This window comes from Bos grunniens, chromosome 27, assembly GCF_055505025.1.
Source record: "Bos grunniens cultivar Pamir isolate PY7600 chromosome 27, Bosgru_T2T1.0, whole genome shotgun sequence".
NCBI lineage: Eukaryota > Metazoa > Chordata > Mammalia > Artiodactyla > Bovidae > Bos > Bos grunniens.
The window spans coordinates 18,635,130-18,662,133 of NC_141191.1; the positions used below are offsets into that span (position 1 = coordinate 18,635,130).

At 38.8% G+C, this 27,004-nt stretch overlaps 1 long non-coding RNA gene across 1 annotated transcript; it reads left to right on the forward strand.

Moving 5' to 3' along the window:
- Positions 1-801: 801 nt before the first annotated feature.
- On the forward strand, positions 802-26,613 carry LOC147343604 (uncharacterized). The gene is made up of 3 exons (XR_015156165.1): positions 802-857; positions 14,009-14,113; positions 26,194-26,613. It is a non-coding gene; the product is annotated as an uncharacterized LOC147343604 (long non-coding RNA).
- The last annotated feature ends 391 nt before the right edge of the window (positions 26,614-27,004 follow it).

The following is a 27,004-nucleotide window of genomic DNA, read 5'->3' on the forward strand; positions in this document are numbered from 1 at the left end:
GGTATTAATAATTGATACCCAGTTAGTCCTTCTCCTCTTCCTTATTACTTTCATAAATTACGTTTATCTTTCTTTGTATAACAATGAGCATTAGCCTTTTCCTATGGCAGTTTGGTGCAAGGTGGTTGAATGAGCATTCTTATAAGGCTGAAGCAATTTAATAGCCTGTACTGTTAAATTCACATAACTTTAGTGAGCTTTCCAACTTGAACATGTTCTGTGTCCTGTTTTTAATTTTTATAACAAAGAATTGTCCATTGAGAAACAGTGAAGTGAAACTTTTTGTTTCAATGACTGGGGAAAGAGTTGGGAGTAGCATTTCCAGTGTTAGAGAGAGTACATCTCTCTGGCCAGACACCAAATGACATTGCTGTGGGGTTTTGACAGACTTGTTACATTATTAAAGTCCATCTCTTTCCTAGGAGCACACACCATTACAACAATAATCTCTGTAGGAAAACCTTCTTCCTGTTTTTGGCTGGAGGCACCCCTGCATCTTTGACACGATTATTTTGGTTGTTACTCAGAAGTTCCCTGAAGAGCCAGCAGCTTTCCCTATGGTGTTTGAGCTTTGACCTTGAGCAATTTTTATGACATATTATTTAATGATCTTTAAAGGTGTGCTTTATTCATTTTCCTTATCTAATAGTCACATTGAAACTAAAACTTAGAAATGAATGACAAGAAGGGAAAATTTAAATGAGGGCCCAAATTTAGCTTTTTTACTCTGTTTAAATATTTTTCATTAGCAGAGGTGTTATTTTGTGTGAATTTTCTTAAGTTTTTCCTTCCTCTTTCCAGGTGTGGATTAAAACTTTATATAAAAATTAAAGTACAATGTGCATTAACAGATAATGGTAAGTCATTATTTAAAAAATAATACATAGAATTTTAAGACATGAATGCTACCATATAAGTATATTGTATCCTTATATCTGTCTAACATTCATCTATAACATGAATGATGTGACTGTATATAATGTTCACATATTATATATCTCATGTACCAGGAGATTTAGAATTAGACCTGGATATTCTCAGAAAGCCAGCTAAATCCCTAACTGAAATAAACACTCTAAGCAACTAAGGATTATCACTCCCTGTGATAGGAAGCATGCAAATGACTGAAATAAGTGGAAAAAGTAGATCCTTTATTTTCCCTTTTCTTTTGGCCTTTGTTTTAGAGTCTTAAAAATCTATTCTTTGCAATATGTAAGTAAGCCATAATCATATTCTTTTCAAATTTATTTTTTTAACTTTAAATTCTAAGTTTTAATGCTATAGGCCAGAACTCTCCAATGGAACTTTCTGCAATAATAGAAATCCTGTATAGCCACACTAATAAGGTAACCACTAGCCACATGTAGTTAGTGAACACCCCAGAAACGTGACTTCTGTGATTGAGGAACTGAATTTTCATCTCTATCAAGTTTTAATTCATTTAAATTTAGTAGCCACCATATTAGCATAGCTGTAGACTATTGGAGAAGAGAATGGCAACCCATTCCAGTATTCTTGCCTGGAGAATCCCATGGACAGAGGAGCTTGGTGGGCTACAGTCCATGGGGTCACAAAGAGTTGGACATGACTGAGCCATTAAACCACCACCACCACCAGACTATTGAAAGTATCAATTTTTCAGTGTTTAAGAGTGACTGCATGAAAGATGCTCAACATTGCTCATTATTAGAGAAATGCAAATAAAAACTACAATGCGATATCACCTCACACCAGTCAGAATGGCCATCATCAAAAAGTCTACAAACAATAAATGCTGGAGAGGGTGTGGGGAAAAGGGAACCCTCTTGCACTGTTGGTGGGAGTATAAACTGATAACAGCCACCATGGAAGACAGCATGGAGATTCCTTAAAAAATTAGAAATAAAACCACTGTATGACCCAGAAATCCCACTACTAGGCATATACCCTGAGGAAACAAAAATTGGAAACGACACATGTATCCCATGGTTCACTGCAGCACTACTTACAATAGCCAGAACATGGAAGCAACCTAGATGTCCATCAACAGATGAATGGATAAAGAAGTTGTGGTACATATACACAATGGAGTATTACTCAGCCATAAAAAGGAATGCATCTGAGTCAGTTCTAATGAGGTGGACGAACCTAGAACCTGTTATACAGAGTGAAGTAAGTCAGAAAGAGAAAGATAAATATCTTATTCTAATGCATATATATGGAATCTAGAAAAATGGTACTGAAGAATTTATTTATAGGGCAGTAGTAGAGAAACAGACATAGAGAATAGACTTATGGACTTGGGGAGAGGGGAGGAGAGGGTGAGATGTATGGAGAGAGGAACATGGAAACTTACATTACCATATGTAAAATAGATAGCCAACGGGAATTTGCTGTATGGCTCAGGAAACTCAAACAGGGGCTCTGTATCAACCTAGAGGGGTGGGATGGGGAGGGAGATGGGAGGAGTTTCAAAAGGGAGGGGAATATGTATACGTATGGCTGACTCATGTTGGGCTTTGACAGAAAACAACAAAATTCTGTAAAGCAATTATACTTCAATTAAAAAAAAAGAGTAGCTGAAGTGCAAGATGTTTCTTAATTATACAAGGATAATTTTTTGAAAAGATATTAAGAACTTTTTGTCATGCATATATTGAACTAATTTTAAAGCACTTTTAAAATAGAGTAGCATATATAAATATGTATTGAATATACATATTCATGCATATATATTTATATATAAACCAGAAAGAAATTTGCAAAGCTTGGTTATGTAGTAATATTACCCCAAAACTGAAGAAGTTGTATGGCTGAAAAAAACATGTTGTCAGTGAGTACTGGTACATATCTAGCAATGAAACACAAAAAATTTAATTTAAAAATAAATCCCACCATACATGCAATACCAAAAAGGACAGGTGGTACTGAATTTTAATGAACCTTGATAACTAAAAATGTAAGGCACTGTAAAATAAGTTTGATTGAATTCTTCTGAAGGTAACCATAATTCTTGAAGACAGTTCCCCAAGAAGAAGTGAACTATAAATCGAATAGTAATTTTGAAGAAAATTCAATGTCATGCTCTGGCATTCAGAAAAGTAAATATTGTATACCTACTAACAGGTGAATGAGAGTAATAACTTGCTGATCTAAATTGTTAATAAAATCACTCAAACTTTATCTCCGATCAGTCTTGTGAAATAAGATATACTGTTCAGTTTTAGGAAAACAGAATGACCAACAAGCTCTGAAATCTGTGTTTGTGGAGTGAGGGTACATGGTGCTTCTTGCCGTCACCAAGGATAGCATATCCCCCCTCACCTTTTATCTTTGATGCTGAGCCTTGCCTTGTCAGTATTTGCTCTGTAGATATATAATAATTTGGAGAGAAATAGGTCTTATTCACTGGGAAATACATAGATGTATAGATTTTTCACATACACCTAATGCTTCAGTCAAGGTCTAAGCATTACTGTAGGTTTGCATGTTATGTGGGTGAGGGGTACATTTGGGAAAAGGAAGGTAGAAGATGTTTTTATATATATATACTTTTACTTATTTTTGGCTGTGCTAGGGCTTCATTGCTGTGCTGGTTTTCTCTAGTTGTGGTGTGCAGGCTTCTCACTGCAGTGGCTTCTCTTGTGAAGTACAGGCTCTAGGGAGTGTGGATTTTAGTAGTTGGGGGTCTGTCTCTGGAGCACAGGCTCAGTAGTTGTGGGCCATGGGCTTAGTCGCTCTGCAGCACATGGGATCATCCTAGATCAGAAATCCAACCTGCATCTCTTGCATTGGCAGGTGGGTTCTTTACCACTGAGCTACCTAGGAAGTCCCGGAAGGTAGAAACTGTTTAATCTGTGAGAGTCACGAGTTAAATGATGCAGGTCTGAATCCCATTGCATGTGCTATTATGATAAGGAGCAAAATCCAAGACAATGTGATAGGTTGTATTTAAAAATTATTTATTGAACCAAGCCGAATCTTAATGTACATTTGGCACAGTAAGGCACTAGCTCCTGTAGCTCTGAATATATTTCTTCATTGCTGCTAAATCTATAACTGTAGTTTGACAGGATGATAAAGAATTATGTTTTTGTTCTTTCTACCATTTGTTTAAAATTTGTTTGCAAGTGTGTGCATTACAAAGAAACACAAATCAAGTAGTCAAGAGATTGTGTTATTCTTCTGACTCTTCCCCTTTATCTTTCTGTGATCTGCAACAAATAATGTTCTTGGATCTCAGAAAATTAGATAGATGTTCTCTATGATGCATTTAATTAAGAAATAATTCCCCGAGATGAAAGAGACAAAGCATTATACAAGCAGTACTGTTTCCAGAAGAGACATCTGTATTAGTTTGCTAGGGTTGATCTAACAAATTACCACCAACTAGATGGTTTAAACCAAAAAAACTTATTCGCTCATATATTGTATGTGTTCGTTGTTCAGTTGTGTCCAACTCTTTGTGATCCCATGGATATAGCCTGCCAGGCTCCTCTGTCTGTGAGATTTCCCAGGTAAGAATACTGGAGTGGGTAGCCATTTCCTTCTCCAGGAGATCTTCCTGATCCAGGGATCGAACCTGGGTCTCCTGCATTGCAGGCAGACTCTACTGTCTGAGCCACCAGGGAAGCCCTCTCGCATATACTGGCTTGGCCAAAAAGTTCATTCAAATTATCCATAAGATTTTATGGATAAATACAAATGAGCTTCTTGGCCAACCCAATAGTTCTGGGAATTGGAAATAGAGATATTGACAGGGCCATGCTGACTCCGAAGGCTTTAGGGGAAGATCCTTTCTCGCCTCACCCTAACTGCTGATATTGATGGTGATTCTTGTTGTTCTTTGGCTTATAGTTGCGTCATTCCCATCTCGGTCTCTGTCTTCTTGTAATCTTCTCCCTGGGTGTCAATGCCTCTGTGTCCACATTTCTCTCTTTTTATAAGGACACCATTCTAATCCCATATGACCTTATCTTACCTTGAGCACATCTGCAGAGAGACTATTTGTAAATAAGTTGCCTTCACAGCTCTTGGGGTCTAAGAATTGAATGCATCTTTTAGGAGACACAGCTGAACCCACAGGAACACCAGAAGGCACAGTCTATTTCTGTTGAAGGAGACACAAGTCTCAAATAAAGGAGTGATTAAATCCTGATATCTAGACACAGTGAGGGAGGAATAATGGACACATGATATGAATATATTTCATATCTATTAGTATAAAAGTATGTACACATACATAGATATAAACTGACCTTCATTGTGAATGCTAGAAATATGCAGTAAAACAAAAAAGCCTATTTTAGTTTGAATGAAATCAACTCATTTCCATGGAAAGACATGAAGGAGGTCGCAGCAGGGAGAAGTCAGCTGAGCCTACATGATCTGACCTTTAACTTGGACTCACCACAGGCCCATGACTGCCCTCAGTCTTGAATTCTTGGAGAATGGGATCTTAGTAGTATTTCCCAATTGTTGGGACTCCCTATGTGCAATCTTAGGTTAGTGTGGTTCAAGGAAAGTGAATATAGCAATGCAGTGTCCCATCCATTTACAGTAACACCCCTTAGAGCCAAGCTGAAAAAAAACTAACAGTACTTGATTCAGAAAAGTTCAGTCACTCAGTTGTGTCCAACTCCTTGCAACCCCAAGGACTGCAGCACGCCAGACCTCCCTGTCCACCACCAACTCCTGGAGTTTACCCAAACTCATGTCCCATCAAGTCGGTGATGCCATCCAACTATCTCATCTTCTATTGTCCCCTTCTCTTCCTGCTTTCAATCTTTCCCAGCATCAGGATCTTCTCCAGTGAGTCAGTTCTTCATATCAGGTGGCCAAATGTTGGAGCTTCAGCTTCAGCATTAGTCCTTCCAATGATTATTCAGGACTTATTTCCTTTAGGGTTGACTGGTTTGATCTCCTTGCAGTCCATGGGACTCTCAAGAGTCTTCTCCAACACCATAGTTCCAAAGCACCAATTCTTTGGTGCTCAGCTTTCTTTATATTCCAACTTTCACATCCATACATGACTACTGGAAAAACCATAGCTTTGACTAGATGGACCTTTGTCAGCAAAGTGATGTCTTTGCTTTTTAATATGCTGTCTAGGTTGGTCATAGATTTTCTTCCAAGGAGCAAGCATCTTTTAATTTCATGGCTGCAGTCACCATCTGCAGTGATTTTGGAACCCCAAAAAATAAAGTCAGCCACTGTTTCCACTGTTTCCCCATCTATTTCCCATGAAGTGATGGGACCAGATGCCATAATCTTAGTTTTCTGAATGTTGAGCTTTAAGTCAGCTTTTTCACTATGCTCTTTCACTTTCATCAAGAGGCTTTTTAGTTCTTCTTCACTTCTGCCATAAGGGTGGTGTCATCTGCATATCTGAGGTTATTGATATTTCTCCTGGCAATCTTGATTCCAGCTTGTGCTTCATCCAGTCTGCCATTTTGCATGTTGTATTCTGCATATAAGTTAAATAAGCAGGGTGACAATATACAGCCTTGACATTCTCAATTTGGATCCAATCTGTTGTTCCATGTCCAGTTCTAACTGTTGCTTCCTGACCTGCATGCAGATTACTCAGGAGGCAGGTCAGGTGATCTGGTATTCTCATCTCTTGAAGAATTTTCCACAGTTTGTTGTGATCCACAGAGTCAAATGCTTTGGCATAGTCAGTAAAGCAGAAGTAGACGTTTTTATGGAACTCTTGCTTTTCTTATGATCCAACAGATGTTGGCAATTTGATCTCTGGTTCCTCTGCCTTTTTTAAACCCACTTGAACAAGTTCTTCGTTCATGTACTGCTGAAGCCTGGCTTGGAGAATTTTGAGCATTACTTTGCTAGTGTGTGAGATGAGTGCAATTGTGTGGTAGTTTGAACATCCTTTCGCATTGCTTTTCTTTGGGATTAGAATGAAAACTTGACCCTCTCCAGTCTTGTGGCCACTGCAGAGTTTTCCAAATTTGCTGACATATTGAGTGCTGCACTTTCACAGCATCATCTTTCAGGATTTGAAATAACTCAGCTGTAATTCTATCACCTCCACTAACTTTGTTCGGAGTGATGCTTCCTAAGGCCCACTTGACTTCGCATTCCAGGATGTCTGACTCTAGGTGAGTGATCACAGCATCGTGCTTATTTGGGTCATAAAAATCTTTCTTCTATCGTTCTTCTGTGTATTCTTGCCATCTTGTCTTAATATTTTCTGCTTCTGTTAGGTCCATACCATTTCTATCCTTTATTGAGCCCATCTTTGCATGAAATTTTCCCCTGATATCTGTAAGTTTTTTGAAGAGATCTCTAGTCTTTCTCATTCTGTTGCTTTCCTCTATTGCTTTGCACTGATCACTGAGGAAGACTTTTCTTATCTCTCCTTGCTATTCTTTAGGACTCTGCATTCAGATGGGTGTATCTTTCCTCTTCTCCTTTGTCTCTCACTTCTCTCCTCCTGTACAATGTCATGAACCCCTGTCCATAGTTCTTCAGGCACTCTGTCTATCAGATCTAATCCCTTGAATCTCTTTGTCATTTCCACTGTATAATCCTAAGGGATTTGATTTAGGTCCTATCTGAATGGTCTAGTGGTTTTCCCCACTTTCTTCAATTTAAGTTTGAATTTTGCAATAAGAAGTTCGTGATCTGAGCCAGAGTCATCTCCCAGTTTTGTTTTTGCTGACTACATAGAGCTTCTCTATCTTCAGCTGCAAAAAATATAATCAATCTGATTTTGGTATTGACCATCTGGTGATGTCCACGTGTAAAGTCATGTCTTGTGTTGTTGGAAGACGGTGTTTGCTATGACCAGTGCGTTCTCTTGGCAAAACTCTGTTAGCCTTTGCCCTGCTTCATTTTGTACTCCAAGGCCAAATTTGCCCGTTACTCCAGGTACCTCTTGACTTCCTACTTTTTCATTCCAGTCCTCTATGATAAAAGGACATCTTTTGGGGTGTTAGTTCTAGAAGCTCTTGTAGGTCTTCATAGAACCATTTAACTTCAGCTTCTTCTGCATTAGTGATTGGGACATAGACTTGGATTATTGTGCTATTGAATGGTTTGCCTTGGAAATGACCAAAGATCATTCATGTTTTTGAGATTGCACCCAAGTACTGCATTTTGGACTCTTTTGTTGACTATGAGGGCTACTCCATTTCTTCTAAGGGATTCTTGCCCACAGTAGTAGATATAATGGTTATCTGAATTAAATTCACCCATTCCAGTCCATTTTAGTTCACTGATCCCTAAAATGTTGATGTTTATGCTTGCCAACTCCTGTTTGACCACTTCCAATTTACCTTGATTCATGGACCTAACATTCCTGGTTTCTATGCAATATCTTCTCTTGCTTGGTTAGTACATTTTTTAGAGAGGGTTGTCTCCTCCTGTCAGAAGCTACACTGGAGCCAGATGAAGTATCTGAGTCACCTGCTCAAGTGTTTGAGGACATTGGGTCTTGCTAGTAAGGTGCATCTATCTCCCCCGTAGACAGGTATTTATTTACTTGAGTCAATGTGACCTGTCTTCAGAAAAGTCAATGATTTGGATCAAATAACCACATAGAGTATAATTTCAGAATTAGAATGAACATCTTTTTCTCAATGCTTTCTGAAATGGTGCTTGTGGGTGAGAGAGGGTAAGTTAGTTCTCGGCGGGGAGGAGGAACCTAACTAAATTATATCAGAGTCCTTGATATGGAACAAAGACTAAGCACATACATATCATTCTCAGAGCGTATGTGTATCCAGTTCTTGCTCTCAGTGGATGTCAGAGAGAGAAGGATTTCTGAAGCAAAGTTGAAATACATATTTGCACAGTTCTCATTATCCATGGATTCAATTTTTTCAAATTTGCTTACTCACTAAAATGTATTTACGTGTGTGTTTTTAAATTATTATTTTTGGCTGAGCTGGGTCTTTGTTGTGATGTGTGGGCTTTCTCTAGTTGCCCATGGCATGTGGTTCCTGATCAGGGGTGGAACCTGTGTCCTGTGTTGGATAGCAGATTGTTAATCACTGGACCATAGGGAAGTCCCACTAAAATGTATTTGTAATCCCCACATCAATACATGTGGGGATTTCATGGTCGTTTGCAGAACCAGGCAGAGTAGCAAAACATTTCAGTCAGTCTGTGCACGAGTGCCCAAGTAAAGTGGAACAAGGTGACTCTCTGCCTTCATGTTTCTGCTCTTGTAACTGGACACAAGTGTCCTTTTCACAGTCCAATTAGTGCCACCTTTTCCTCATTTTTTATATTTTTCATTGGTGATTTTTCTGTTTAAAATCACCCCAAACATTGTGCTGAAGTGCGTTCTAGTGTTCCTAAGAGCAGGGCTTATATTATAGAGAAAATCAGTATGTTAGATAAGCTTCATTCAGCCATGAGTCACAGTGCTGTTGGCTCTGAGTTCAACATTAATAAATCAACAATGTACATTGAATAGGGTGTCTTTAAACAGAAACACACATAATACAAGATTATGTATTGATTAGTTGACAAAAATGTGACCACAGGCTCTCAGGAGACTAATCTTGTATTTCTCCTAGAGCAATGGCTCAGTATTCCCTAATTCAGTGTTTGTAATGACTGTGTAGAACAAAACTTCCATGAATAATGAGAATTGATGGCCTACACACACACACACACACACACACACACATATATCCATATGCAAAAAATGAAATTGAGCTCCTACCTTATATCATATACAGAAATTAACTCAAAATGCTTAAAAACTTAAATGGGAGAGCTGAAACTAAAAAACTTGGAATAAACCTTAGGGGAAAATCTTCATGACATTGGATTTGGCAGTGATTTCTTGTATATAGCACCAAAAGCACAGGTAACAAAATGAAAGATAATTGTGCTGTATGAAAAATTTAAAACTGCATCAAAGGACACCATTAAAAGGGTAAAAAAACAATGCATGGATTGGGAGAAAATATTTGCAAGTCATGTATTTAATAGGGGTTAGCCCCTGGTGGCTCAATTGGTAAAGAATCCATCTGCAATGCAGGAGACCTGGGTTCTATCCCTGAGTCGAGAAGATCCCCTGGAGAAAAAAATGGCAACACACCCTGCTTTCCTTGCCTGGGAAACCCCCTGGACAGAGGAGCCTAGCGGGCTATATTCCACGGGTTTGAAAGAGTTGGACACAACTGAAGCGACTGAGCATGCATCATACGATTCAGCGATTCTACTTCTTGGCGTAGACCTAAAGAAGTGAAAGCAGGATCCTAAAGAGACGTCTGCACACACGTGATTATACCACCATTACATACAATAGCTGAAGGAAGCCACCCAAGTGTCCCTCCACAAACGAGTGGATGCAATGTGACGTATACATACAACGAACTATTATTCAGCCTTAGGAAGAAAAGTCGGATGCATGCTGCAACATGAATGAAACTTGAGGACATTGTGCTAAGTGAAATAATCCATCACAAAAAGATAAATATTGTACAGTTCTACTTACATGAGGTACCTAGAGTAGGTCAAATTCATAGAGACAAATGGAATGGTAGTTTCTAGGGACTGGGGAGGGGGAAATGGGGCATTATTATTTAATACGTACAGTTTCAGTTTTGAAAAATAAAAGGTTCTAGAGATAGGTAGTGGTGATTAAGTACAATGTGAACGTAATTAGTGCTACTTAACTGTACACTCAAAAATGGTTAACAGGGCGAATTTTATGTCACAGGTATTTTGCCACAATTAAAAAACACATAGCTTACTATAGAGGAATTTAACGCTATAATACATTCTTTTTAAAAAATTTTTATTGGAGCAGAGTTGATTTACACTTGTTTTACTTTCTGCTATACAGCAAAGTGAGTCAGATATATATATATATATCTACTTTTTAAAATATTCATTTCCCATATAGGTCATTACAGGGTATTGATACATTCTTATTCTATCATTTTAACCAATACAGCTGCTCAGTCAGTTTCAATGGCATATAACTGATAAGAGTATGGAAAGCAAATTTTTAAAAATCTATAAAATGTAATGTTTTATACAAATGTTTTCCAGAGGCCAATAAAATTAAAGGGAAACACTTATGTTTGAAAGAAATGATACATTTCTTTTTAAGAAGAAATGACACTTTCTTACCTCACTTCTAGCACACTGGGTTCTGAGAATAAGGTTCAGTGTTTTAGGAAAGCTTAGGTGTTTGAGAAAAACATTTCTGCCACAATCTGCCATTTATAGAGAATTTTAAGAAAGGTAATACATTACTTTCAAAACACACACGTAAAATATTCACGTACCCATTAAGAGCAGCTGTGAAGTTCTTGGAGCTGAAGAGATAAAACATGAATGTCCTAACGCTTATTTTACAGTTCATGCCTGTGTGACCTCAATTTGCATTTGCAAAAGACTTGTTTTTGGAAAAACAGTTTGTGTGCTCAACTATTTATTTTGCATATTTCAACTGGTACAGGACATGCATAGCAGTCAGTGCATGGTACATGACTGTTACTCAGGAGCTGAATTTTGCAAGTCTTATCTGTTAGATGAACGTCCCTTTGGTCCACTGGTTTCCCCTCTGCTCAGTCGTGAAACTCTGGTAACAGTGAAGGGCTGACCTCTGTGGACTGAGTTAAAAGTGGCGTGGCATATGGAATGCTTTCTTATCTTCGGTGATTGCAGGTGAAATGCCTCTGGGAAGACATTTTCTCAGGTTACAGACTACACTTTAGTAGTTTGCGGAATGATCTGAGGTGAGGGAGAAAAAAGCCAGTCAGGGCCGCTATGACTGTATTTGTGTTAATGTATTACTTCACAGCTTCAGTATGAGGCCCTGGAGGCACGTTTTCAGGAACGCACAGTGCAGTGGAAAGAACCCGGGCTTTGATGACAGATAGCTCGGGGTTTGAATCTGGCTCCTTTAAAGACCCCGTGACCTTAGTTCAGTTAATTAACCTCACTGGGCTTCCCTGGTGGCTCAGATGGTTAAAAAAAAAAAAAAAATCTGCTTCCAATGTGTGAGACACGGGTTCAATCCCTGGGTCAGGAAGATCCCCTGAAAATGACTACCCACTCTAGTATTCTTGCCTGGGAAATCCCATGGACAGAGGAGCCTGGTGGGTTATAGTCCACGAGGTCGCAAAGCGTGGGACACGACTGAGCAACTAACATACATACATACATACTGATCTTCAGGCTCTTTAAGCTGGAAATAACAATACCTGTATGTGAAAGATTATGGTGTGGTAAGACAATATATGAAAGGAACATGATACATGAAAGATGATAATGATGTATAAAGAGAGATACTATATGAAAAGCGAGTGAAGTGTTTGGTATGTAGTATCTGCTCAATAAACGATGGCTGATATTGCCGTTTAGTTAGGTTCCTATTGCGTTTGAGAAGGGTTTCCAGGGAAGGTAAGATGTTCTTTGAGAGTTCAAAAAAGACCCCTCATCCTTGAGGGATGAGAGAATCACGAAGGGAACTTCAGCTCTTTACTTCCTATGGCAGTGAACCCCCAAATAGTGATTTGATTGATTCCCAGATTTTTAAAAACATTATCTCCATAAATGTTAATTGAATAAACATTTTCCACTGCTTGATTTTTGGCTTTGCTGGATCTTTGCTGTTGCTTGGGCTTTTCTCTAGTTGTGGCAAGTGGGGGCTACCCTTTGTTGCCATGTGCCAGCTTCTGGTTGCTGGGGCTTCCCTAGTTGCTGAGCATGGGCTCTAGCGAGCATGGGCTTCAGTAGTTACAAGCAGACTCCGTAGTTGCAGTTCCTGGGCTCTGGAGGACAGGCTTAACAACTAATCCTGTGGGGTACACAGGCTTAGGTGTTGCACAGCATGTGGAATCTTCCTGGATCAGGGATCAAACCCATGTCTCCTGCATTGGCAGACAGACTCTTTACCACTGAGCTACCAGGGAAGCCCTGATTTGGAGCTTTTATTTACAATCTGATAGTTTCAGAAGAATGCCAAAAATAAGATGGAAAATTTGAAAGACTACACTCTCTGACCCTAGGTTCATCTCAAAGATGAAACAGAAATTCCTGGAGGGCAGACTCAAGGCTGTTGGTATCATTATTATTTTTTATTCACAACTTTCTTTCCTATGTTGAGTAAAATATACCCTGTTAATTGAACAGGCTTGAATTCCCAGGGAAGACTCAGAATGAATTACTCATGTTTTTGCTACTAGAGTTGCATAGAGATGTAAACTTACTGCTTTACATGAAATCTGCTAGAGAGATTTAAAATTTATCAGTCCTCTTAGCTTTGCTGCTTTTAAGACCACAAAAAAATGACCTGTCTCGGAGAAACTTGCATATTACAATTCAGTTTTTAGACATGGCAGGAGCTCATTCACAGTGGAATTTATTTCACATTACATTTGGGGCATGCATGAGATTTAAAAGCAATGCTTTTTCTCTAAAGTACTCACTACAAAAGATATATCACACATACTCAGGCTATTTAAAACTCAGCAAGGGGAATATCAACAGATTTTTCTCCAAGAATGCTCTCTGATCAACCGGGGAAATAAAATCTTTCTTATGGAAAGCAAGGAATTGAAACAATTCTGGTGCATTAAAGCCTAGGGGTACCTATCCTGTTGGTTGGAATTTTCGGCAGCTTCAGATATAGAGATAGTATTTATATAGGGGTATGTGTATTGAATGCTATTTTTGCCTTTATGAATGGTTTTCTCACTTAGACACCTTCAGTGTTTTAAGGAATATTTATGTTCCCTGATAGCTCAGCTGGTAAAGAATCTGCCTGCAATGCAGGAGACCCCAGTTCGATTCCTGTGTTGGGAAGATGCCCCAGAGAAGGAATAGGCTACCCACTCCAGAATTCTTAGACTTCCCTCGTGACTCAGACAGTAAAGAATCTGCCTGCAGTGCGAGAGATCTGGGTTCAGAAGATCACTTGTGCTATTTTTCTATATAGAAATCGATAGGCTCTTCAATTGGGACATTCCAGGGATGACTAGCTTCAGATATGGTATGATCTGACTAAAAATTATCATCAAAAATGCCTTTTCTCCAGGGAATCCTTGAGCACTGTTGATGAGAATGTAAACTGCTGCAGCCGCTATGGAACACAGTATGGAGGGTCCTCAAAAGATGAAAAATAGAACTACCTTATGATCCAGTAAGTCATTCCTGGGTACACATCCAAAGAAAATGAAAACAGGATACCAAAAGATATCTGCACTCCCACGTTCATTGCAGAATTACTCACAACAGCTAAGGTATGGAAGCAACCTGAGTGTTTGTCAATGGGTGAGTAGATAAAGAAGACGTGGGATATGTAAATATATTCCATTGTGTGATATATCACAGAGTGGAATATTATTCAGCAGGAGGCAAGAAGGAAATCTTGATATTTGTAACAACATAGGCCTGGAAAATCCCATGGATGGAGGAGCCTGGGAGGCTGCAGTCCATGTTGCGAAGAGTCGGACACGACTGAGCGACTTCACTTTCACGCCTTGGAGAAGGAAATGGCAACCCACTCCAGTGTTCTTGCCTGGAGAATCCCAGGGATGGGGGAGCCTGGTGGGCTGCCATCTATGGGGTCACACAGAGTCGGACATGACTGAAGTGATTTAGCAGCAGCAGCAGGTGGGCCTTGAAGGCTAAGTGAAATAAGCCAGATAGAAAAAGACAAATACTACATGCGATCACTTACATGTAGAATCTGAAAAAGATTAAAAAAGTCAAATTCGTAGAAACAGAGAGTAGGAAAGTGGTTGCTTTTCTACTGGTTGGTAAAAGGAGGGAACAGAGGTTCAGCTATAAGAGAAATAAAACATTTGGAAACAGGTAAATATGTAAATAGGTGTGGTGATGAGTGTGGTGATGAGTGTGCTAATTAACTAGATGGGAGCAATGCTTTCATGATGTATCCTTTAAATATCTTACAATTTTTTGTGACAATTAAACCTCAGTAAAGTTGAACAAATACTTTTTCCCCTTCCACTCTGAATACATACATATATGTGTATGTATCTTACTGGTTTTGTTTCTCAGAACGGAGTCAGCAGTAGAGGGAAAAGAGCATTGTTTATTTTTCTGTATATGTTTTTACATATATTGAGAGAGAGAAAGGAGGGATTTGTTATATTCCCCAGGAAGCATGCGCAGTATTTCCTACTTTCCAAATGCTGCGTTGTTTCACTCTTTCTTTCTTTGCCTGAATCCAGTTCACTTTTGTGATTTTTTTCTACTGAGGGGCTCAGTCACAGAAAACTGCCTTGTTATAAAATCTTTTCTTAACTTGGCCTTCAGCATTATTTTTCCTTTTGGGGATAAATAAAATAAAATGGTAATAAATGAATAAAAACTATTATCTGAAGGCTGTAAATAATAAAACCTGAAAAAGTAGACTAATCACTTCCTTTAATTCAGTTTCTGAGCTGTGAGATTGGTCTAAACCAGCCATTGAATTGGCTACCAAGCTATAACTTCTGCCTCTAGATCTATGACACTCTAATTCTGTAGCACTAATTCAGTGTCCTGTATTATTACTATAACATCTTTTTCTCTTATTCAGGAGCACTTTCTCAATTATAGAGCAATGTATTTTTTTTGTTTTTAACGCCAGTTGTTTATGTGGTAGGTTTCCAAGAAATAATTTTAAAAATTGCTCTAACTGGTACATTTTAAAAATGAAGATATAATGAGTAGGCCCTTATGATAACAATTGTGAACAGCTTTTTATAATTTTTAGAAATCTAAGTATAATTTTCCAAAGACAGGATTTTTTTTTTTTTACTTTTCAAAAATTTGAAACATTAAAAAGGGATTGTGTCTACCGGTACAAGGTCTTTAAATACACCAATTTATTTAAACTTCCGTTTCCCTTCTCTAGAGACAAAAGTGATTCTCAGAACATCTGAAGACCCTTCCCTTAATCTCAGATCAAACTCAGGGGATTCAAACTCAGGTCTTCCCAGACTAAAAGCACTTGCTCTTTAGGAATAACAGTCCCATGTTCTACTATCATACACAGAAAATACTCTTAATTTGCCTTCAAAATTAATACTTCTGAATATTCATATTAAGAATTCTGAAATAAAGTACAAAAACATGTTGAGTGTTTAGAACATGGAGTTACTAAGCTCTGGGCAAGTCATTTAAACTTTTCTGAATTTCAGTCTATTATAAAAAGTTAAAAGTATATATATATATGTGTGTGTGTATATATATATAAAGCTTGCTTCACTAATTTGTGAAGATGAAATGAGATAAATAAAGTTAATTTCTTTGTTTCATTCTCTGTGGGAGTTTGGATGAATGGCACTCTGGTACCATAAAAGCCACCACTCAGACGTACCATCTCCATATATTACAAATTAGAATTCCTCCTGGGAACACAGGAAGTACTTCAGGATGTAAACATCCACCAGTTGGAAGGTTAAAGATCATTTTTCATATTCTCATGGGCAAATTATTAAAATCACATGAATATACATACTGGCATAGGATCTCTGAATGGAATGTTTTATAGTAAATAAGTAGAAGTGGATAGGAGTCTGGGTTCCTGGTTGGGGTGGGGATGACTGATTTCCTTGGGACTAATGTCTGGGTGTTTTGTGTTGTTGATCGTGGAGAGAAGAGAACATAAAAAGAGGATTTCATGGAGGAAGATGAACACGGCCAGAACAGAGCTCTGCCTACATTGCATTTGTGAAGGCCTGTGGGGGGCCGGTACCCTCAGAGCTGTGCATGCTGCCCTTAACCCCCCTCTCTGCACAGCAGTGACCTCCTGGTTGTAACGGCGGTGGAAAGGACACAGGGCTTTCTCTCAATCATGTCCTCTGTGCAAACTGGTCTAGGGGCCTGCTGTCCAGCCTCCCCACTTCAAGTCAGTGTTTGCCTGTCTCCTCTCCTTTCCCCTTGTAGAATATTTGGTCTTGGCCTGAACACCTCTAGATGCTTAGTTCATGCCAGTATGTATGATGGTGCTATCCAAAATGCCCCTAAGACATTTGATCCATTTACCTGATAAATTTGTTGTTGTTTAGTTACTCAGTCATGTCCAACTCTGCAACCCCATGGACTGCAGCATGCCAGACTTCCCTGTCCTTCACTCTCTTCTGGAGCTTGCTCAAACTCATGTCCATCGAGTCAGTGATGCCACCCCACCATCTCATCCTCTGTCGTCCCTTCTCCTCCTGCCTTCAATCTTTCCCAGCATCAGGGTTTTTCCAAGGAGTCATTGGAATGAGTCATTCCAATGAGTCTTTGAATCATGTGGCCAAAGTTTTGGAGCTTTGGCATCAGTCCTTCTGGTGACAATTCAGGGTTGATTTCCTTTAGGATTGACAGGTTTGATCTCCTTGCTGACCAAGGGACTCTCAAGAGTCTTCTCTAGCACCAAAGTTCAATGCTCAGCCTTCTTTATGGTCCAGCTCTCACATCTGTAGATGACTTCTGGAAAAACCATAGCTTTGCCTGATAAATAGTGGTACCCCAAACCTCATTTCTCACACACTATTTTAATTGTGGTTGTTTTGGCTGAAGCATTCTCATGAAGGAAACCAGACTCAATGTGATTAGAACATTTGTTTTGTCCTGTTCTCAGGACCACAGTGGTTACACCTGGAGGAGACCTCTGGTTCCTGTTTTACAGGAAAGGAAACTCTTCACCATGGAATGAAGTGAACAGTTCTGGACAGATTGGGGCCACAGTCCAGACGTGCTGGTCATTCCCATATGATGCTGCTATTTTGGTGGTGCTTCAGAACCAATAACCTGTCTGTCACGAAAAGGGCCAGGTTCGATATACTGAAATTTTATTTCAGTTTCCATTTGGCAAGAATTGTGAAGGTCTTAACTGAAACAGTACTATTAAACAAGGCTCCAACTCTCTCCATCCATCAAATCTGAAGCTATTTCATTAGGGCTACTACTGAACTTACTCAGGAAACCTCATCAGCAATAAAGAACCTGACTGATCAGTGGAATATGAATTTTACTGCTGTGTGGAGACATGGGTTTATGGTGCCATCAGGGAAAATCAGGTCTAATTGGGAAATGAGTGACTTATAGCCCTCCTTGCATCATTCCTCCTATCCATGCAGGCGCCACGCCAGAGACTGCTTCCTCTTAGACTCAATCTGATTTTTAAACTTTTCCTGGATTTCTTGTTTCTCTTAGATCCTACATCCGGCATAAATCTAATGCGTCTAGCATATTTTTTGGCTCCTTCACAGTTCCTGAGAAATCCTGTTCTTTTTTTTTTTTTTTTTTTTTGGCTGAAGGTTGTGAAAAGACCAAAATGGGCTGGGGAGAGACATTTAGACCATGTATAAACTGCAGTTCAGATTGTCCATACATGCAGAAGGAAGAAAGCAATCCATCAATACTTCAACACTAAACATGTAATCCTATTTCAATTATATGATTTTTTTTTTTTAATCCAGAGGAAATCTGGCTCCTAGATGAGGACTCCAACTTTCCCTGTCCTGAGAGAAGTTGTTGGTGAAGGCTCCACTGGAGTACATGGGATATTGCTGCTGCAGCCGTGAAAGGAGCCGGAGGAAACTGACCAGAGAACAGGTCCGTTTCCAACACTCTGTCTTCTGTGCTCACATCAGAGTGGGTCTCCTATCAAAGTGGATGTGCTCCTGAGCAGGGCAGCATTATCAAAATGTCCCTTTCCTCTGGCACGCTACATCTTCAGATGGCTTCTTTTGTGCCTCATCCAAGTCCAGTCCCTCTCACACCAGTGGGTCAGAAAATTAGGCTTATTTCTTTTGGAATCAGTTGTTTCCCACTGCGCAGACATATGGTACATGATATTACATTTTACAGTTTACTTTACATCAAGAAATTTCGATGCCCTGATTCATATGTTTTGTGTTGGAAAAGTATGATGGCTGCATTACGCTGATGGAAATCATTGCTAAGAGGCACAAAACCCGATTTCAAATTTTGGACAACAAATCTATCTAATTAACCTTGGTGGATGCAAAAATCTTTGGGTAAAACAGAAATGTTTTCCTCTGGTGTGGAGCAGCTGAACATGTTTTTAAATGAAGTGGGAACAAAAGAGAGATTTCCAAGTGCGTCCGGAAAAGAAGCAGACTTGTTTTACACAATCAGACTCCAAGGAGAACCTCTGAGAACAGACTTGGTCATCCCCAGAGATTTTGAAGTTACTGGCAGCAGTCAGGTGGAAACAGGACATCTTATTTGGGAAATGCACTTAAATATCTTCTAATGTAATAAACAGGCAGGGACATTTCTCCCAATTTGACATGTACCATTGGAAACTGCAAAGGGAACCCCTGCAAAATGCAGGTGACGGGAGTCAAATCCAAATGAAATACCAAGTCTGGGAAACCGAAGCCAAGCACCGAAATGTTTAATCAATGGAAAGTGCACATGCAGACCCTTCATGAGGTTAGAACTCACTGTTACTATTAGAGCTGAATGGAGATAAACCAAATGGTTTTCTAAGAACTTTGATATCATGCGATTTAAATATTTTTAAGTTTTTTTATATTACAGTATAAAAAGCAACAATAAAAGCAATAAAAGAACATTTCCCTCCTTCTGTAGAATCACACCAGATTTTAAAGCAAAAAAAGGTACTATCAAATTAAACTTCAAAACAAAGCAAACAGGATTGAGAAATACCATCCTGGTCAGACGTGCATGTTCAGCCATGTCTGACTCTCTGAGACTCCATGGGATTCTCCAGGCAGGAATACTGGAATGAGTTGCCATTTCCTCCTGCAGGGGATCTTTCTGACCCAGAGATCAAATCCCCGCTTCTTGTATCTCCTGTATTGGCGGGTGGATTCTTTACCACTGAGCCACCTGGGAAGCCCTAGGAAATAGAATTTTTAAGCTAGACATTAGTAGTATGAAAGTAAATTGAAAAATAAAGTCGTCTGGTGTTGAAAAGCTCTTTCAGGGGTTGGAGGAACTTAACTCCAGTTTCTGCTCTACTAAAGAAGTTATTCTTCGATCTTCATTATATCACTTAATCTTTTCAAGTCCAAGGTTCCCTATCTACAAAATTAGGGTATTAAGACCCAGTGCCTTCTGGCACTAGTATTTTCCTGATTTTTGAGATGTTATATCAAACAAATATTGGCTCAAATTTAAGGAATCTCATAGAACTTTTTATGAGAAGGGGGTAGGAAGGTTGGCCTAAATTATTCAGAAATCTGACTTCATATTACACATCATTTTGAAGGATAAATTAAAAACTCATGAAGAGAAAGAAATTGTTAGAAATTATTTAACTCATTTAATTTACATTAATTATGAATTCATTTGTTGTGTGCTGGTATGAATGTGGAACCATTGTACCAGTGGAACAAGTACCCCACATTTTATGAATATTAATTGATGGGGATATTTCTTCAAATAGACTAAAGAAGAATCGAAAGACCATCCAAAGCTATGTGGATACGGCTGTCTTTCTGCAGTCTCTTAGTACACAACCAAGGACTTATGGTGAGGAATGTGTCCTCAAAGATACCTAAATTTAGGGCACATTTTTACCACAGAGATGGAGGAAACACAAAGCAAGGCTTTTTTTTAAAGTATAATAGAAATATCCTAATGATTAACTTCTCTGATACTGATAGTATTTATGTCACCTCAAACCCTTGATTTTCATATGTGCTTGACTAGTACCTACCAAAACAGTGATATTAAATGATTTTCCACCTGAGGCTTTTTGTTTTCCTCTTCAGTGAACTGGTCTGTAAAAAAACATGGGAGCTGTTTTGCTAGCCTTTTGCTTCTTCCTTTAACTCAGCAAATAAAGTTTAACCTGGGGTGTGTCCTTACATATTTTTATCAAGCATGTGAAAAACTTCCTGTTACAGTTTTCTGACCAGGAGAAGTACTTTTTTTCAATTCTGATTTCCCACACACACAACCCCCACCCCCACCCCCACCCCCACCCCATTTGAAGGGAGATCCGTAGTTGTAGCTGTGCTGGACTTTCTCAACTGCCAGTGGAACAACTTATCTGATTGGTGAGTTTGGAGAAATCTAGAATTTTCTCTTAAAAGGAAGCCTGGCTATAGAAAGTATACATTTAACTCTGTTCCTTCAAACTTGCAGTGTTCTGAGGGTTGCCTGTACCTGAATAAGTGTTTCAAACTGGAATTCAATTATAGGAGGCCCACTTTCCTCCTGAGTTAAGTCATATCCTTCAGCCTAAACTTTGTCCACAATAAAGGCAAAAATTTGGTCTCCACCTGCTTTAATCTATTGTATTGTTTCTTAGTTGGCTAGGAAGACAGTATATTTTTAAAAATTGGATCCTCTTAATGATTCCTTAAAGTATCTATATACTCCTTCGTGAAAAATTGGAAAATAGAAAAGATGAAAAAGTCTTATTAGATTCCCAATTGTCTAATCTTTATGGCCATGCTGTGAATACAGACTAATCCTCCAAATGAATTATTAAATGACATGCTTTTAAGGAATAAGAAAGATGCCTAATTCTCTATGGATTGTCCTGGTTTAATGCAATTTGGCAAATAGGAACTATAGAATCAGCCAGACTTGAGTTTTAAATACTGATACTATAACTTAACAGCTGTACAGTGTTGGAGATGACTCTTGATCTGAACTTCAATTTTTTTCAACAGTAAAATGAGAAGAATACTAATGAGTCCATAATTAAATGGATGCATATGAGGAGATCAATAAGTGTTAGTCCAAACTTCTCTCATATATACTCCTTTTCATCAAAGAAATTGTACAAAATTTAATTATGAACTGTAGGATCATATTTTGGTAAACATTTTCTAAGGGAAGCATTCTTGAGAATGAGATATGACAAATATAAAAACAGGAAAATATTTACATGAAGGGTATATTACAGAGAATAGAAGTTTGTCTAACTGAAAGTGTTATTCTTTTTTTGTAAAATTTGCAAACAGCAAAAATAAAAGTCATCTCCAAACTTAATTCTTGCAGAACAAAGTTGATTGGAATAATGCTTTCAAGTGTACAGTTCTTTGATGTTCAAAGACTTCTTACCATTAAAGAGTGTCCTTTCTGTAACCAGTCTTGTTCATTAGAACATCTTGAATGATTTGAGTTCCCCTGAAAGGACTGCTGAGATGATCTGGAACAATCCCCTCAAATCTTTAGTCCGTCTACCCTTAGAAGAGCTAGTTAGTTTCCTGTGGGAAATTTAATCCCTTCTGTTCACCTAAATTCAGAGATGCTCAACTTTGCTGTTCATCTGAAACTTTTATGAATATTTTTTCAAAATATGTACCACCAGAGATTCTGATTCAGACATTCTGGGAAGGGCTATAAGTATAGATAATTTTTAAAAATTCTCAACAGACAAGTTTGAGAAATAAAGGTTCTTTATTTCACCATTGCTGCAAGTTTTTCAGTTTGTATTGGATGGATTCAAGGCCGTCCAAGAGAATCCCACAGTGATCATCAAGCAGCATCCTGAATTCTTGGCGGAACCCAGAACTAATCTTATTTGACAAATTTCTATAGGGTATATGCCAAGATTCACTGCCATTTCTGCAAATTAGGGGGTGTGCCAGGCTAGATTTTCCCTATGTGGTATCCGAGAGACTAATCCAGAACTAATTTTTTTCCCCTGGTTTGTAAAAAGTATTGTAGTTTTACGTGATTCACTTATTTGATTCCATCAGTCACCATTGCTTTTCTTTTTTTCCTGAAACTTCTCAGCAAAATGTTGAATAGAACTCAAGAATGCCATAAATATTCCTTGACCACTCACCAATAACACTGTGTTCTTTCAGTTACAGACAGAATTTAGTAAAGAGTACGCCTGCAATGCAGGAGACACGAGTTCAATCCCTCTGTCTGGAAGATCTCCTGGAGGAGGAAATGGCAACCCACTCCAGTACGGTTGCCTGGGAAATCCCATGGACGGAGGAGCTTGGCAGGCTACAGCCCATGGGGTTGCAAAAGAGTCAGACACAACTTAGCGACTACACAAATTCCCACCTGGTTTACTTTGCATGTGGATAAAATCTGGAGGTGGTGGAGGCTTATTCAAAGTCTTTCTCCAGATTTGACTTAAATCCTATAGGGTTTAGACCTACAAGGAATTCAGCAGGGTGGAGAAACAAGAGACAGCACATCTGGTGAGCTCACAAGATGGACCTGATATTGCCTGGCAGTCTGGATTGAGGGACAGTGAGGAGGGTTCGCTTTTCAAGGTAGGATGTGGTCGCTCCATCTTGCTGCTGAACACAGACACCCTTGGAGGTGGTGGCTCTTCAGGGAGGTATGATTAACTGAGCAAGATCGTTCTCTGTTGTGGTTTTGGAAGAACAACTGGGTATGATCACTGTGTTTAAAGAGCACATTTGTTTGGTCTAAATACCAGTGTCTGTCCATAACTACACCCACAGCTTAGATTAGTAATTCATTTCATTTCTGATTTAAATGCATTCTCTGACTCTTAGGAAAACTATGTCCGGGGAGGAGAAAATTACCAGGGCATCCACCCTCCCCCCAAAACCTTTCGGCAACAGAAGACTTTTACTTGCTTAGCACATGACTTTAGAGAAACACCCCCCCAAGCTTGAAAATACTAATTTTTTCATTAAAGTGCCAGAAAATTCAAACCAAGAGTTTTAAGCCGTGGTTTTCACATACTATTAAAAGCTCTATAATAAGCAACTTTTGGAATCAGGATGAAAGCTAATTATAGAAGTTCTTTGCTATGGCTGTTTCTATTTACATCTTCAAAACCACAGAAGCAAATATTGTAGACTTTCCTAACACATCAGCATCTTCTTGTCCTTAAATTTCTGACTTCTTTGAAGCTGCTCTTAAATCTTCCCCTTGAAATCCCATTGTGGTTGACTATTTCCAGTTGAAGGACAATTTCAGTTTATAGTTTGTAGTTCAAGTGAAATATTCTTTCCCTATAATACTGAATCTCGAGACAAACTCAAATCAGACAAAAGAGCAAAGCCATTGTGCCTACAATGCATGTTATCCAGGTCATTTCATGTGTGTTTAATCTTTCTGTGATCATTTGCTTCATCAGTAGCAGCAAAATACAGAAGAAATATAGTCAATAACATAAAATATCTGTTATGGTATGATCTTTGCCACTAGGAAAATGCAAAGGTAACATTTGGGTTGATTTTTAAGAAAAAGAAAATTTTGAAAGTGAAAGTAACTGTCCAGAGCAAAAAAATCTCAAGATATTGCAAAGTCTAGCTGAATTGGATGCTTTGGTTCCAGTCTTCAGAGGCTCTGTAGCCAGTTTACTTGGTGGCAAGTGACTCAGTTGGCTTGGAGAGTCAACTGATTATGAAAGTCTTTCTCTCCAGTGCCCAGCCCCACAGACACACCCAACTGACCCTGAATTAATCAGTACCCACCTACGCCATGATTCTCAGTCTTGCTTGCACATTCGAATCACCTAGGGAGCTCTTAACACTCCCTGTACCAGGTAATTAAATCAGACCAATTAAATTACCATCTCTGGGGGGCGTGGTCCGGTCATGAGCACCTTTTAAAATTTCCCAGGTGATTATAGTGGGCAGCCAAGATTGTAAAACCACAACTCTTTGTCTAGAGAGCATCCATCCATGAGACTCTGATTACTTTGGCATTTCTGTTTTTTCATTTTATGTAAAATGGGGTAATAGGCTGCCTAGCGGAGAAGGCAGTGGCACCCCACTCCAGTACACTTGCCTGGAGAATCCCAGGGACAGAGGGCCTGGTGGGCTATAGTCCATGGGGTCGCTAAGAGTCAGACACGACTGAGTGACTTCATTTTCACTTTTCACTTTCATGCATCGGAGAAGGAAATGGCAACCCACAGTGTTCTTGCCTGGAGAATCCCAGGGACGGGGGAGCCTGGTGGGCTGCCGTCTATGGGGTCGCACACGACTGAAGCGACTTAGCAGCAGCAGCAGGCTGCCTAGAACTCTGAGAAAGTGTTCCATTTAAAAAAAAAACTCTGACTTGGACAAACAGACTTACAGAAAATGAGCAAAAGACAAAACGTCTACCAAAGGTTTATAATTTCATAAATCTTGATTTTGTAATTGTACATTTTTCTAAAGGCAAAAATTGTATGTACCAATGATATGGCAATAATGATAAAGAATGTAATTCTCAATTCCTTTGGGATTGTAGGAAAAAAGGTATTTCTAAAAAAGTTTTCAACTGAGTAGAGTTGATTTACAATGTTGTGTTAGTTTCTGGTGTAAAGCAAAGTGATTCAGTTACATATATATTTCATATTCCTTTCATCATTAAAGGATATTGAATATTGTTCCTTGAGCTATAAAGCAGCACCTTGGTTTTTATCTATTTTGTATATAATAGTTTATATCTGCTAATCCAAAACTCCTAATTTATCTCCCCATCCCCTTTTCCTGTTTGGTAACCATAAGTTTGTTCTCTGTGTCTGAGTCTGTTTCTGTTTTGTAAACAAGTTTATTTGTATCATATTTTAGATTGCACATATAAGTGATATCATAGGATATCTCCTCACTTCACTTACTTCACACAAACAAAAATTTCTTTTCCTGATCCTTTTAAAAACACATGCAAGTATCTATTCTAGTGTCTGGCTTACTAGATACGCCAAAATATTACTATTGCTATTATCTGCTAGGAACTCTTCTTTTCCTAGGAAATACTTCCATGTGCTAAACTGGGAGATTCCATGTTCTTACAGGATCCAAACTGGCCAATTAAAATTCTTTTTCCTCTTCACTGGTATATGAATGGATATGTGATCCAAATCAAGCCAATTAAAAATCCTTTCTGGGTTTTTTGTTTGCTTGGATTTTGGGGGTTGTGTGTGTGTGTATTTTACTGAAACTGAATGATCCAGTCCCCTTTTAGTTTGGGAAGCTATGACACATAGAGTTTAGGAGATGTTAATGATCATAAGGCCAAGTGTCTATAAGAAAATAAGCTATTGTCATGTGAAAGAGACTGAAGCAGAAGCAACAGGTAAGGGATATTCTGGCCTAATTTTATCCTGTCCCTTCTTCTAACTTTTCATAAATGTATTCTTTGGATTCCACGAGCCAGTGAGGTATTTCAATTTGCAACCTTAACTCTAAATTCACAAAATTTTTTTCTAGCTTTTCCTGTTCTTATGTATAGTCATAAAGTTATGAGAATCAAGGACCCTAACATATGAACAGAATCTGATGAAACCCGATAGATACAAAGTGTTCTTCAGTCGTGATTTCTGTTTTCTTCTTTTCCCAGCCCACAGCAGAAGGGAAGGAGTTTTCAAAGATGCGCAGGACAACAGCAGCCAGAAATAAGAGCTCCAGTCTGATCAGAAGAGGCACAAACAGAAAAAGCAGCTCTAGCGGTCCTTGCTCACTGCTGAGGCTTTCAGTGGGTCCCAGAACCGGGAGAACGTGAATGCCTGGTACATTTCTCCCAAGTTGGTCAGACATGCTAGAGACTGTAGAACACACCTCCCCAAAATAAAGAAGATGAGGAGAATATGTTGGAGTAACTAGTAAGACTTGGCTCAGGTTAGAGAAAAGCCAAGGTGTTCACATGACAAGAAATGAATGTATTTGAAGGGCTCAAATTAAACTCCTTCCATGTATCAGAGCCAGCGATCTCTTTCAGTACAGGGCCAGATAGTAAATATTTTCAACTTTGTGAACCACATGAAGTCTTAGTCACATGTTTTTCTTTTGTGTGTGTGTTTTGCCACACTTTTAAAAATGTAGAAAACATTCTTAGCTCACGGACACCCAAAAGCAAGTCTTGGCCCACGGACCACAGTCTGCTGACTTTGAGCAATGGCGTACTGTAGGAGATGACAGTCAGGTGTCTTTTACAAAATTACATAAATTTACATAAATTAATGGGACAGGTGTATATGTCTGCATTTCAAGTCATCTCAGAACTACACTCCCTGTCATTTTAAATAATGCAATCATTGGGGATGATTCATGTAAATGTGCCTCTACTTATAAACTGGATTTCTCATGAACCAAAGTGGTAAGTGTGGAAAGTAGGACTCATACACACCTGAGAGAAAAGTAAAAGCATGTCA